This window comes from Orussus abietinus, unplaced genomic scaffold (genome assembly GCF_000612105.2).
Source record: "Orussus abietinus isolate OABI.00-Male unplaced genomic scaffold, Oabi_2.0 scaffold3, whole genome shotgun sequence".
Taxonomy (NCBI): domain Eukaryota; kingdom Metazoa; phylum Arthropoda; class Insecta; order Hymenoptera; family Orussidae; genus Orussus; species Orussus abietinus.
This window is the reverse complement of record NW_019395984.1, coordinates 2,972,119-2,986,365: the sequence shown is the minus strand read 5'-3', so window position 1 is coordinate 2,986,365 and position 14,247 is coordinate 2,972,119. Positions and strand designations below refer to the sequence as shown.

The 14,247-nt window shown below is 52.7% G+C and overlaps 1 protein-coding gene across 1 annotated transcript in view; it reads right to left on the bottom strand.

Annotated features, from left to right (window-relative positions):
• Window positions 1-14,247, bottom strand: part of LOC105699176 (discoidin domain-containing receptor 2) — a 78,897-nt gene that overhangs the window by 33,627 nt on the left and 31,023 nt on the right. The gene's annotated exons all lie outside the window — the stretch shown is intronic.

Here is a 14,247-nt window from a genome sequence, read left to right as displayed (position 1 = left end):
GGCTCTCGAAGTGCGACATCCTCCAGGAGAGGTGCTCGGGCACTCTCGAGAGCGCCTAATCCACCCTCGAAGACCTGGATGCTTGTAAAGTCCTTCGTTGTAAATTGAGCGTTGTATAAACCGTTGAGTAAACGAACGGGTCTCCTGGAGAGCGAAGGAGGGAGAGAGAGAGAGAGAGAAAGAGGAAGAGAGTAAATATTTAGGAATTTTTGAAGAGCCCCAAGTGCCTAAGAAAACAGCTTGCTTTGAAGGAAGGGATCCCTGGTGGATCTCTTCTGGGTCCGCTGCAACAACGGGGACCTCTTAGGAAAGTCTCTCCGGATGGCCTTTCCGCCTTCCCCTTGCGTTTCCTCCGCAAACCTGGCCGGATGTTCAGCTTGGATCGCTGGAGAAAATTTCCTCTCGCGGGAGAAAATTTCGCGAGACTCCCGAAAATACTCGCCAATGTAATGTCGATGTTTAAGGAGTTTCGTTACTCTGGTAATCGCGATGGTCGGGAAAATGTTTGTACCGACTCGATGACACTCGGCCCGGTGTAAACGCGACGCGGGATTTCCTCGCAAAAGGAGAAATCCCGCGGGACCAGCAACTGGTGACACCCCGCCGCGCGAAATAGCTACACCGAGTCGCGAAATGGGATTCCGTCCAAGAAACTCGCGATTTATGCCCGCTGATTGCCCCAACGAGTACCCCGGGGTGTACGCAGGCCGAGTATCAGACCCTGAGGTGTACTGCTGCAGACAAATGGCCTGGAAGTGGATGTCGAGGATGTCGTGCTCAGACTTCCACGAAGCGTCCACCAAAACTGGAACTACTTCCACGTGGAGTCGCTTAAAGATCGCCAAACCTAGGTTTTGGACTTCATCTACCCACCCGCCATTTAACAAAGTTTACATTTTGCTTTTAATCTCTTTTTTTTTTTCTGCACCGTGAAGACACGTCGATTACGGGATGGATCAGTCGCCGAAGAGCGTCCTCGCAGACTAATAAGGAATCGCGAGAGCAGACAAGGCAACGTTTTCCGGGAATTTCACGGTAGATCCTGGGAAAAGGTCTCGCAGAATTCCCTGAGGAAAAACGCTGGGAATCCGGAGGAAACTCGAGCCCTCCGAAACACGCGTCGAAACGAAGAGGGCAGGACTGACCGGGGGCCAGAAAAAGGAGTGCGGAGTCCCGCCTCTCGACGAAGCTGCCTCGTTATCCCTCGGAAGTCGGGGAATCCTAATGCCGGTCCCCGAAGAGTGGCGTGCCCCGAAGAAGAGGCAGCTGCCGCGATCCTTCTCGCGTTTATGGAGTCGCGTTTTTGGCCGGGGGTAAAAACGCTCGACATTGGTCGCACGTTATAAATGCCGGCACGAGGAGAGAGGAGGTCTCGGCGGTCCTCTTCCTTCGTTTTGTCTCCTTCCCGTGTCCCCCCCGGCTATATTTACCGCGCTAATAAATTTAAAGTCAGATTTACACGGGGGTAACGCCGCCGGGCGATAAAATCTGGCCGGATTGCATCGCCGGGCGGTATCGAGGGCTGGCAAACAAGTTAAACCAGATTAGAACCGTAACCATGTCGGTGCGGAACGACTGCAGTAAAGGGAGGAAGGAAGCGCCAGGGGGTGGTGGGTGGGGGTCGTAGGTCGACCCACCCTGGGATCCCTCTTCGGAGGCGGGACCCCCAGATCCGGGCGAAAGGTTCCGCAGTTTCGCTTCATCTTCTCGAGTGGCGTCATTACTTTCTTTCCACGGACTCTCCCCTTTCTCTGTCTCTTTCTCTCCTCGACGGCTCTTGTAAACATCCCCTTTTACCCGGCCGTTATTTCACCAAATAGAAGATATCGCCTTTGCGTACCTCGGAGCGCGCCGAAGTGGAGCGGATTGCGAACGGTTCCTGGATTCCAGGGCCGAAGGGCTGGGAGTCGGATCCAATTTGGGTGATCTATAATCCCTGTGGCATCTTCACCTCAAATGAAAAGGGATAAAAATTGTGAATTCGCGAAGAAACTCGACAGAGTTCCGAGTGAAGTACACTTGTGCAAGGGACTGCACGAGACGACGAAATGCGTATAAATGGCCAACCGAAATAATTCCTCCGGCTCTCAGGACACTAAAAGAAAAGCAAGGAAATTCTGGAGAAATATAGGCGCCTTCGGCCGCGTCAGGAAAAAATCTCCGAGATGAAAGGCGAAGTCCGGTCCATTCGCCTCGCACGAAGCGATGCGGCCGGACAATAGACCCGGTCCATTAGGTGCGGCAGATCGCAGAGTGCGTCAGGGAGCTGGAATGCAGCTAATGCATCTTACGATGCGTCCGGGACGGATCGAAGTCGGTCTTTGCCGGGACAGGGACGAGGATCGTTCCCTAGGGAGGGCCGCGTTCCCTGGAGCGGCGCTCCTGCCGGAGATGATCGGCCCCTCGTCATTCGGGATGCTGCGAGATGCATCTGCACCGACGTGCAGCCTATGCAGAAGCGGGATGTGCACTCGTCGAACAATACAGGAGCGATTCGAGCGAGGCTCTCCTCGGCGTCCAGGACTCGGGTTCCCGTGGGTTCCAGCGGGTTCCAGCGGGTTCCCGGCCGTTCGCCGTGAATGACGGGCATCCGGTCGAATGGGACCAATCAGTCTGATTGGCTGGCCGGTATTTACATTTCTGGCATGCCCGAGCCGAACCTGGACCCCCGGGTTACGGGAATGAAAACCGGCCGGTCATAAATGCGAGAGGAGCACGGGGGAAAATGGCGATGCAGGCCCGGGGACTCGCCTGGTCGGGGAATCAATTTTGCGGCAGCTTACGGCAACCCCCAAACGAACTGATAGCCAAGGGCTCCGATATTCCCCCGATATACTTTTCCTCTTTTTTTTTTGACTGGAATTTGGTAGCGCCCTTCCGGTGAATATAGTCTCGTTCGAAGGTAAAATCGAGGCAGCAGAGAAAATAAAGGGAAGGTCATGTCGGAAAGGAAAAAGGATACGTCAAGATAGGTGACTCTTCAGGTTCTTCATTTTTATCTCTGATTGTTGGATGGACCTGAAGGAAGGTCGATCGTCCAGAGAACTGAAAGTATATATCGTTCCTTTAGTTTTTATGGGAATTTGGTAGCGGCCTTGGAAGGCCTCTTAAAAACCTTAAGAACTCCCTTGAGATCGAAGGTTCCATCCGGAACCGACACCCATCGGAACAGGTGACATCCCGGGTTCCTCAGGGTCAGTCCCGGACAGGAGATGCCTCCCTCGTCGAACCTTAATTACATTTTTATCTCCGACAGCCCGATGGAGGTCGACCGCCAGCTGACGTCTTCAGCATCCTCTTCGGCAGTGCCTTTTTTATGGGAGCCTCTACTTAGGGGGCTCATCCCCGATCTCGAGTCGGGCCCAGGAACCGGGTTCATTAATATTCTACGTCGATTCGACCGAGGGATTTGATAAGATTTTTTGATAAAGTCGGACTCTTCGATCTCCGCTCGTCCCTCTTCGACTTCGCGGATCGCCATCTCGCTGCATCTCGAGTGCATGCCTTGCAGCGGGTCCAGGCTGGCCATGCATCTTCATTAATACTCGACGTCGTATTGAGTTACAAATTTGGCAGGACGGGTTCCTCTCTCTCTCTCTCTCTCTCTCCCTTCTTTCTTTTTTCTCGGAGTTAAACGGCCGGTCCCTCGAAAAGTCGGTCAGAAAAGTTGCTCGGCGCTCTTCGGGGGCGCATTTTCGAGCCTGAAACGGCTAATTAATGGCGGCGCCGTAACAAGGAGCAGATGGAACGTTCCGAGTAACAAGGAGGAGCCGGAATGAGCTCGTGGCACCAGCAATACCGGCACAGAGAGCACCACACGCCCACACGGGCTACCCATTATTGCGCACGTGTGGTCCGGATGGTCGCGTGCATGCTATTAGCGAAAAGGAGTGCCTCAACCTCGTGGTTTCTTCAGGATCTCGTGGGGAAAGAAATGTCCAGGGAACAGAACCGCGAGTACCACTTCCTGGCCTTGGAAGCGGTCTTCCGATCTCCCCTCATGACCCTTGACCACGAAGGAGCAACTTCAACCATCCCCGAAAAATCTAAAAAATTCTTGGTCCCCCAAACGTGATAAACTTCCCCGCCAAGAATGACTAAAATCAACGTAATATTTTTTTTCCCGAATTTTTCACGATTTTTCTTGAGACTAAGTGCGATCAGCTGATCAGCTGATCCGCTGGACTCGAGAAGTCTACAGATAAAGCACAGTAATTAACGAAGTAACGAGGTCGCGCGTAAATCGTCCCCCTCGAGGTTGCGAAACATGACGGAGGTCCTGCCGGAGACAATATGGGGTCCCATTAAAGGCAAGGACTCGTCGGGAAGTTGAAGGGTCTGATTTGCGCGACTCCTGGGGAAAAGTCCTCGCACTCCGGGAAGTTACCCACGCGAAATCCGCGGCTTGATTCGATTTTATCATAGTTATGCGTCCCCGGAACCGGCGACGGGGAAGTGGACACGCCATAATAAACGGGATATTTCGAGCGAGCAAAAGAGCCGCGTAGGCCAAGCCATGCCCGATACGCAATCCCTAGACCCGACCTCGTTTATCCCGAGGGAACGGTCCTACGCCGCGCTTTTTCGCGATGCTTATCAAATGCAAATCCTGCTTTACTGCGATTGGTATTCTTATTAGGACGGCGGGGTCCCCTTTCTCCGGTCTTTCTTCACGGGTAAGAGGATTTATTAAAGTGCCCCGGTAACAAGTATACCGGCTTGCCTCTTTTGCTCCACATATCCCTATCACTCCCGCGGGACCCGGTCCCCCTCCTGGTATCACCATCCGTGCGTTCGTCATCGTTACGCGCACATCGTTGCTTCGATGACCGGGAATAATTTTCGGATCTCCGCCAAATTTTGAATTATTACTCTCGTTCCATTATCCCGACACCGTTCGACCGGTATAATATTCGGGTCTGCTCGAAATTATAAATTATCTTCCCGTCTCGTTTAAATCCTACGAGGATATGACTTCGAAATTCGGTGTACATTTAATTCCGAAGAAATCGCGATTTCGACATTCGGCGCGTGTTTAATTCCGATGAAATCGCAATTTCGATATTCGGTGCGCATTTCCCCGGACGATCCGAAATGATTTTCAGGTGTCCATTGTTTTGAATTCTCGTTACATTTAGATTTTTCAAATTGCTCGCATTTTTGGGCCGCGTCGGGGAGCGAAATTTGGGTCGGCGCGTTCCCTCGATTTCGCAGAGGGGCTTTCTCGTGGAGAGCATTCGATCAATTTGCAAGAGTCCGAACGTGTTCGGGACACGTTATATTCCCAATGGCTCCCCGATATTCGACTGTTTATTCGCTCGGCGGAATCTTCATCATCGGGCTGTACAATATGCCCACAGAGGCCCGTTTAACCCGCTTCCTGTCCGCGGTCCATTAACGCGGATGATTCATTTTTAACGATAGCATTGCACAGGCGGTAATGGAATTTTTTATACGACCAGGGCGTTTTCCGAATATCGCGAGAAACGTTGATTAACCGTCGTAGGAGCCGAGCGGGATTTCCCTGAATTTTTCACCGCTTCCCCAGTTTGGCGCGCGCCAAATTGGAAATTATTAAATTAATATTTAAATTCGCGGCGCGCCTTTTTGTCCTCTCCTTTTTAGATTTTCCCAGCTTCCCCGTCGCCTCGCTAAAATGCCACCCGAAAGGTCCGCCTACGAATCCTCGTGGGTCTTATTAATTTCCCGCTTTGAGCGCCCCCGTCTATTTACGCTCTCCCGTTAATTACTGCTTCGGCAATTAAAGGAGCGATCCCCAGTCGGGGTGGAAGTATGATCCCGAAAGAAAGTGGCGTAGTCTCCCTGCAGGCGAGAAATGGGAAAATAAGATGTAAAAGTAGCAGTTCTTTCGCCGGCCGGCAGGGGCGTGGCGCTCGCGTTCATTTACGAGGATGCAAACGAGACCCGGTATCGAATTGGAGCGAGCATCCTCCCCTCTCCTTGGGCCACCCTTCGTTCTTTTCAATTTCTATGGCGAACAATGCCGTCGGCCTGCCTCTCGATTGGCAGCCGAGCTAATCGAGTTTGGCTTTCGAGACGGGCTTTAAAGCGCCCCCGATGGGAGATCCAGCGCCGATTTATCGGGCATCGATCTCTCCGAAGAAAGCGACTCTGCCGGCTTTTCGACAGCCGAGAAAGAGCGTCCCTTTCGACGTCGCCAAGTCGAATTTCTCCCAATCCCAAGAACCAAATGATCCTCTCATATCACCTTTAAAACCTTCGATAAGCAACCTAGAATTTTTTTACGCCCGTTTCATCGGAATTCGGAGGCAGGAAGGAGTTGTTTTGGAACACGGGAACCAGGTCCCCTGTCGTCCCCTCTTCTTTGTACCCCTTGCATTGCTGCATGCCGCGGATTCCCCGCGTAATTGCATCGCGTGGAGCGTCGCCAAGCGGATTGCGTTTTCGGGGCATAGTGGGTATAAATAGTGAAAAGTCCCCCGAGATACTTTTCCCTTTTTCCGTCTCCACGAAGAGAGGGGCAGCTTCTTTCACGGGGTGCGAGGTTAAATCGAGACATTTGGCTCCTTAATTCGATTCCAAAATGGCGACCGCAAACGCATTGTCGATGCGCCCGTTAAACGCGCCGGCGCCGGCGTCGCTGGCAAACGAGTATCCGGATATTACGACGGCATCCTCGTTATGCAAGGGCCAGGGATCCTCCCCGGCGGCGCGATAAAAATGCAACGTTAGCGCCCGACGAAGAGGGAAGCACAATGGAAACACAATGGGACCACCAGCGGCGGAGAGGAAGAGGATCGCTGCAACAATTGGCGGTGGCACGCCGGAGGGTGCAGGGGTGCAATCTCATTCGCGCTCATTCGCATGAGCGAATGTCGTTCCTTCTGTCTGGTGCACACTTTCCTGCCTTCCTGGGGTCTTCAGGGTGCTCGAGTGCCGAAGCTTCCGCCGAAGTCGACCGAAAACCTTCCAGAACCTTGCACTCTGTCCCTGATACCATATAAAATCCACGCGAAACCGATGATAACCATAAGCATGTTGAATCTTCGAGATCGATCCAGGATGAAATTCTTAGAGATGGTCCTTCCGCATCGATTTTTATTTTTTTTATTTTTTTTTCTAGATGGGCGCTTTGTTTCTCCTTTTGCGCCTTCGTATCCCTGTCCAGTTCGAGATGGGTCTGGCGATTCCCGAGGTCTGCGGAGTGGCTTCTTCGAAGATGAACGAGAAGAGGACGGCGAAAGTCCGTGCCACCTCCGAGAGATCTTCTCCCTTCCACCTACTCTTCGGGTTCACCTTCACCCGAGCTGGTGCATGCTCGATGCGTGTAATGCATTTCGCTTCGCCTCTTCGTCGACCAGGTGCAACCTGGCCAGAGGAGCGTCTCTCACCTTCGATTGGAATCCAGCCAGGTGAAGCGCTCTTCGGCACGAAATCCTTCTTATCATTGATCCAGGGTCCCTTAAATGGATCCCAAGATTCCTCTGCATCCTCTTTCCTCTCTAATCTCTTCTAACCTCCACGTTCCGAGCTATGAAAACCCCAGTCTTCAAGGTATCAGGCCTCGGTACCTGGATCTCGCTTCTTCGGGTTCATCCTCACTTGATCCACCGAGGTACCTCCAATGTGCAAGGCGTCTCGCTTCGCCTGCAGCCGATGCACCTGACGACCCAACCGGGGCAAAAGTGCAGCCAGCCGCGTCCACGTCCTTCACCTCCCGATCTCTTCAAGAAGTACACGAAACGAAACCCTCCACCAGCTCGGGGAATTGGCACGAATAACCATGGACGGTGTGCACGCGATGCCCGACACTTTGGTGGGATTAGCCCAGGATTACACCTCGACTGTATGGTTGGACTAATTGGATAACAAAGCGGATGCTACGGACTGAACCCTCGACCAGAAACCGTACGAGACGTGGCCGATCGAGAAGCCACCTTGACGAGGTGCCGTCCCGCCCGTCATCGTTCCCGATGAATTAGGATGTCCTCGTAGAGCGATTATGCCGATTGCAGAGCTCGAGGTCAAGATAATTGGATGCACGGATCTAGCTGGAGGTCCATGTTTAACCATATGCACCTCCGACCAGCTGGACCAGCCATGGGGCACCGCACCATGGTTCCAGTCCAGCCGGAACCAGAAAGCGAAAGCGGTCCCCGGTGATGGGCCGCGCGATATTTAATTATATGCAGATTATGTGCATGTGGTACTTGACACTTTTCTCGCAGGGCAGATAAGGATTACAGCTCGGCATCGAGTCGGACTAATTGAGTACCAAAGCTCACACGAGCGGTCGTGCCAGGAACCTGTTCCACGGTTCTGCTCCAAGGACCCAGAGAAACGAACTCGCTGTTAACGCCATGAGATATCACGGAATTAAATCCCCTTGACTCCATACAAAATATTCGGCAATTTTTAGGCAAAGTGCCACTCTTCGGCAAAATTGATTAGCAGGAACATTCGGGGCAGAAATCGAGGTCTTCCGGGAGTCAGCTGGTGAACACCCATCGGTGTTTCCCAATCGCGTCATCGATAAATCCCTGATACGAGCGGTCGATATCGACTCGTGGAGTTGCCTTATCAGGGGTCCTATGTCTCCAGGGACTGATAAGTAGAATATTGTAGCATCTAAAATTTTACGAGGTAGCCCAATTGTCTGGCGGTCGAGCCATCCCGCGGAATCGGCCGCCCCGGTCAAGCCGCTGATAATGACGGACAGTCGCGAAATTTAAATACACCCCGTCGCGAAAGTTTTATGATTAAGGAATTAATTAACCAAGCCCCACCCCAGGGGTGTTCCTTCCTCTCGACGTCGCTGCCGAGCCGAAGAAGAGCGGCAAGAGGGCGGCGGAACCTCAAGTATTTCGGATTAGCGGAGGGTAGGATGCCTGCGGAAATTTCGTGATTTTCACCGGCGTGGTCCATCTCCTCCCAGACTCCGGAGCCGCCGAGAGGGCCGGCGTGTAATTTAAATTCTCTCCCGGAGGATCTCTCTCGCTCCTTCTGCCGTCTTCAAAGTTCCGAGAGGATCCTCCCTCTGGCCGATCCTTTTCTTTCCGGCCGCTCGAGAGGATTCGTCTGCGACTCCGGAGACGTCCAAGACGCGTCTGCGCGGCCTCGAGAGGGGTGCGAAGAGCGCCTCCTCGGCGGAATTCGGATTGCGAGATTTTCCCCTCTCCTGGGCATTCTGCGGGTAAATCGTGGGAAGGGATGGCGGGATAAATAAGAGATTCGGGTGAAAACGATTATTTTAAGGGATCTCTTTCGAGGGATATTTAAAATTTGGATATTTGGGTATTTCGGGAGGCGACCAAACGACTCGCCAGCTGGTCGATGCTCCGCAACATCTCGCAGCTGATGCCTCTACCTACTTTCGATTCCTTCTTCCTAACTTTCCAATTGTCTCGTCTCTTCTTCTCTGGCTCCTGCTCGAGGGTCCCTCTCGAAGAGGCCGCCACTCGTTAGCAAAGTAAATACTTTCCGAGGAGGCGGATAGTGCGGCATTTGGGTCTTCCTGGAAGCTGCGTCATGGGGAGGAGAGACCAACGTGGCCTTCGTCAGTCGACAATTAAGCAACAATGACCTGGCGTGGTCCTAACCAAATACTCTCGCGATGATCCGAAATGGAATGGAGCGTCACCTGAGAGTCTCGCTGGACCCTACACAGACCCCCGAAAAAAATACTCACCCCGAGTACTTAGTCAGAAAATTACGATCTAATTTTAGGAAGTGCCCCTTCAATGAATTCGTCATCCGAGTCACGAGCCCTGTAAATATTAAACTACCAAATATCCTCCGCAAGTAATTAACAAGAAAACGATAGAATCTAGGAAGTGCATTTTCATGGACGCGAGACAGACGCCGCGAATCGTTTTTCGTAAAGTAGCGGATGGGCGTTTAAATTCGCCACTTGAATCCCGTCACCTGGGATAGGAAGGGTGAAAAGTGGTCGGGGTATCCCGGAGGAAGACACCCGAATCCCGGAAAAGGGGTTAACGAATACGTGGGGATATCTCCCTCGGGACGCGCGTATTCCCGGATAGCTGCCAGTGGCAGCTCTTCAGGGTGCGGGACACTGGCTTCCGAGCACTCCAGGCTCCAGGATCCGGGATCCGGGATCCCTCCCGCCCTCGCCCACGGAAATGCATCCCACATAGAGCGGCCCGTCAGTTGGCTTATGTCACCCGGGATTAGTGCTGTTTGGACAGAGGAAATTAACTACCACACCCCCGGAGCTCGCCTCTCTCCGGCGCAGACGACATTGTGTAGCGGGCAGCCCTTAAGATTTCACGTGTAAACCCTCCTGTAAATTCGCTCCCTCTGTAGGACCAGGATAATCCCAGAACCCCAGAGCATCGATTATCCATACACGACGTAGTTTAAAAAATCAAATCCACCCAAATTTAACAAAAATCCCCATAACGCATCATCTAAACTCTTCGCATCGCATACTCGACCTCTTTGAACTCTGGTAAAATATTTTTCCTCCCTCCCTCCCTCTCTCGGAAGGAATTTTATAAACGCTTCACTTATAATTGGAGTTAGACCGGCAGAAAAATCATAAAGGAAGACCTTGTAATTACAACGTCGACGAGGAGATGCAATCCAGCATCCTGCATCCCACATATCCCGAATGCGTCTGCATCCTGGGTGTACCTACGGATTCATCTCGCCGGCGGAAAAATCGTTTCCCGTGCGGATTCCGCAAAAGGAGAAACTCTTAAGTGGCGCAAACGATCCCGACACCAGGTACCCGATCTCTGCAGCATCCAGGTACCGGTGCACGCGTGATCCCCGATCCAATTATCCTCTCGGAAGGTGCACCACGCCGCGAACTTCTCTTTCCAGGGAAGCGCGAGGGGAAGAAAGAGGTCCAGGAGCGAGAGGGAGGGATTTTCACAGCCGGTGGTAAGCTCGTTAGCGGGAGATTACGATCAATGGCCGAAGATGAACGCGTTTGCACGTAAAGGCTGCTTTGCAAGCGTCCCCGAGGTTGCCGGTCGCGCCTCGCTCATTAGAGCCGCCTCCGGTCGAGCGCCCCTCCACCTTCTCTCTTCTTCGCTCCTTTTTTGATACGTGTTACTTCGACGCCACCTACGGTGGCTACCCCGGTAATTGTGTTCACACTTAACGCCGGTGTTGGTATGCAAGTAAACGCGGAGACAACGCGGGGGTGGGAGAAATCTAAACGTGGTGGACGTCGAAAAGACCCCCGAGTACCTCTTGCCTCTTCTCGAGGGGATCATTTCCCTGGGTGGGAAGGTCAGAGAGCACCCCCTTGACTAGTGAACGGTGTAATTTAAGTGGACAAAATGTGGGAGATAAAAGGCACCAGAGTGGAGGTCGTAGATACTCTTCGGGGTAAGAAGGAAAATCCTGGTTGCACTTTCTGCGAGACCAGGACTTCAAAGCCAAGACCGAGTTCACACGTCGCTATTTCTAGTCGGTTATCACTCCTAAGGAACAATCGGGGCATTTTCGGAGCCACGATCCTTGGGTCACCGCAAAGGACCTGTCCGAGGCTATTACGTCGCCTCTCGGCGCAAACCGCGTCGCGTGTCGTAAGGGTGGAGGGATTCCCCCAGGGGTCGAAGAGTGGCCGGGGGTGACCGAACGGGGCGCTACTAGTTGAATGCAAATATTTTTCGAGTCGGGGGATGCGGCCGGGCTCTCGGTGAGACAGTGCACACGGCGCGGCGCGCAGCCGGAGATAGTACCCTCCGCGGTGGCATATCTACATAATCCAATATATGCTGATGCCGGCCGGGGTCGGAGGTCCCTACGAATCGTTTGTTAGACCCGGCGGCGACTCCGCGAGCGTAACCCCTATTTTTATTGCGTCTACGGGGAAATCTAGCACTCTCTTTCTGCGCCTCGACGGTCCCCTCCTTCGCCCGGAGTCGTCCTGGAGGGCAAACGACTCTCCACGAGGCACGCGTCGCCATCTGCCGGGCGGACTGCAGTGGACGAGCAAATATCCCTGGTACCTCAATTAAACCCTATTTACACGATGCTTTCCTTTTGTCGGACCGCCCCTGATAAACCGTCCGCCACTATCAATTAGCGCACCCCAACTGCGATGGAGAGCTGGTACCACTTCCAGGGACTCGTCGGCAACGAATCCGGTATTCTAGAGTTTGGAGAGGATTCATAAATCGCGAGGGCAAATATTGGCAAAATATTTGACAGGGTTCAAATTTTCTAGGAGGTGGAAATCTCGATTTTCCGGAAGCCTAGGTCTAGGTACCAGCGCCAACAATGACCGGGTGCCCGCCACCGAGCTTTCTATCGCACTTTTCCAGGCTCCGTCGTAAAGTTAGACCGAGCAAGTAACATTCTTAAACGTTAAATCCTCGCCGCGGTTTATGCCGCAGTTACCTTTCACGCGAGCGTACCCGTGTGTTAATTACCACGTGTGTGCTCTACATGACAGCCCGACTCCTGTTCCCCTGGAGGTAACCACAGGTTCGTGCTCCCATTTTATCGTGGCCACTGTTGGACCATTTCCTCGGCCCCGACAGTTCCCATTCCGCTCTTCAAGTTACAAGGAACGGTCACGTCGATCGGGGATTTTAACGAGCTTTATACAGGTTAATCCAGAGCAAAGTAAGCAGACACGTGTCCGAGCCTCGTTCAGACATCCATGAAATTTCAAATGTTAATTATACGAAGGACAAGACTCATTAAAATTCAGGTGATCCGATTCACGAGACCTCTTTGTTAAAACAAAATCCGATTTTGCAAGCTCCCTGAATTACGTTACTTTTATCCCGTTTCTTCATCTAAATAAGCAGTCGAGATCCAAAAGATGAGTTCGTCCGATACTCGCTCTGTTTCTTTCCCCTTCCCATTCTTGTTCACCCTTCCGCCATGGGATTGGCATTCCTGACTCCCTTTCTCGTCAGCACCCCCTGGACCCGTCGAATCGATAATGGATCCTGCCCGGCTTTCCAGTCCATTCTGCACGCATCCTTTGACACCCGATAGACGTAAGAAATGAACAGAGCGAGGAGAGGAGAGTCCGATAGATAGGAATCACCGCCATTGTCGGGGCTCGCCGACTGCCTAACCGACTACACAACAGGGGTGCGAGATGAGGCCGGGAAGAAAAGCGAAATTATTTCTCCTCCGAAATCCCTTAAGACTCGAGAAAGATCCCTTTCCCCGTTCATCGCCATTTCCCTCCTCCGGGCTGCGTATTGCTCCGACTTCTATTTTATTTCCCCCTCCTGCCCCAACTTTCCTCTCATCTACGGATTCCCCGGCACATTCTGCACCCTCGAAAACTGCAAAAAGTTGGCCCAGGAGGATGGAGAGAATTCTTGGCGTTAAATTTTACGGAATTTCTATCCCTCCACCTGGTTACCCCACGCGAGTGATCTCCCTTTCCAGGAGTCGCATCAGGGACAGCCGGAGGGGAGGAGGAATCGCGTTAACGAAGAGGTGCGAAGGGGTTGAAGAAGCGCGAGTGACGACTAAAAGAGGGGAATAAATCGAGGGTCCCAAAGTTGGCGTCCCTGACGAATGGGATTAAAGGAGCCGGGCTCAAGCGATGAAATTTCTCGTCGCGGGTCCGAGAGGGGCTTTGAGCCATCCGGCGTGGTTTTAGGCTGTCAGGTGGACGAGGAGGGCGGGAGGGGGAGAGGAAAGAAAGGAATAAATAAAAATGAAGGCATTTTCGCCTCGAGACAGGGGTTAGTCCCGCTGTCAGAACGCATCCGAGCCTTCATTATTTCGGGCTGACCTCGGGCCAGGGTTTCCCGCGAGGAGCCACCCCTCGCCCCTCGGGAGAAGGAAGAGGGATCGAAGGCGATCCCTCCTGAGGGAGGAGGACCGAGAATCGGGGGATTTTCCGCCGGTCTTAAGGGATTCGGTACCCGCCTCAATTTTTCTTTTCACCTCCGCTTCGTCTCGCCTCTTGATTTTCCCCTCCTCGTCGCGACGCCTTAATGGCGCCTCCAATGGTGTTAAAAAAATATATGTATACACCTGAGTTTGGAAAAAAATATTGTGGAAATATTGGAGGACCTTGGTCATCGATATGGGGAGGGTGAATCGTATGTCGAGGACTTATTGGTGGGGGGGAAAATTATACTAGGGGAATAATCCGCTCCTTCGGGGAAAAAACCTCCCTTGGACCGGAGGGGTTGTTTGCGGCCGTGCTGCGGTGTTCATCATTTTTCGAACCGACCCTGCGGAGGGAGCGGAAAACCGCTGCGTGTTTTTCTCCGGCCAAGCCGCGTCGGCGTGCCGAGATTATAATTA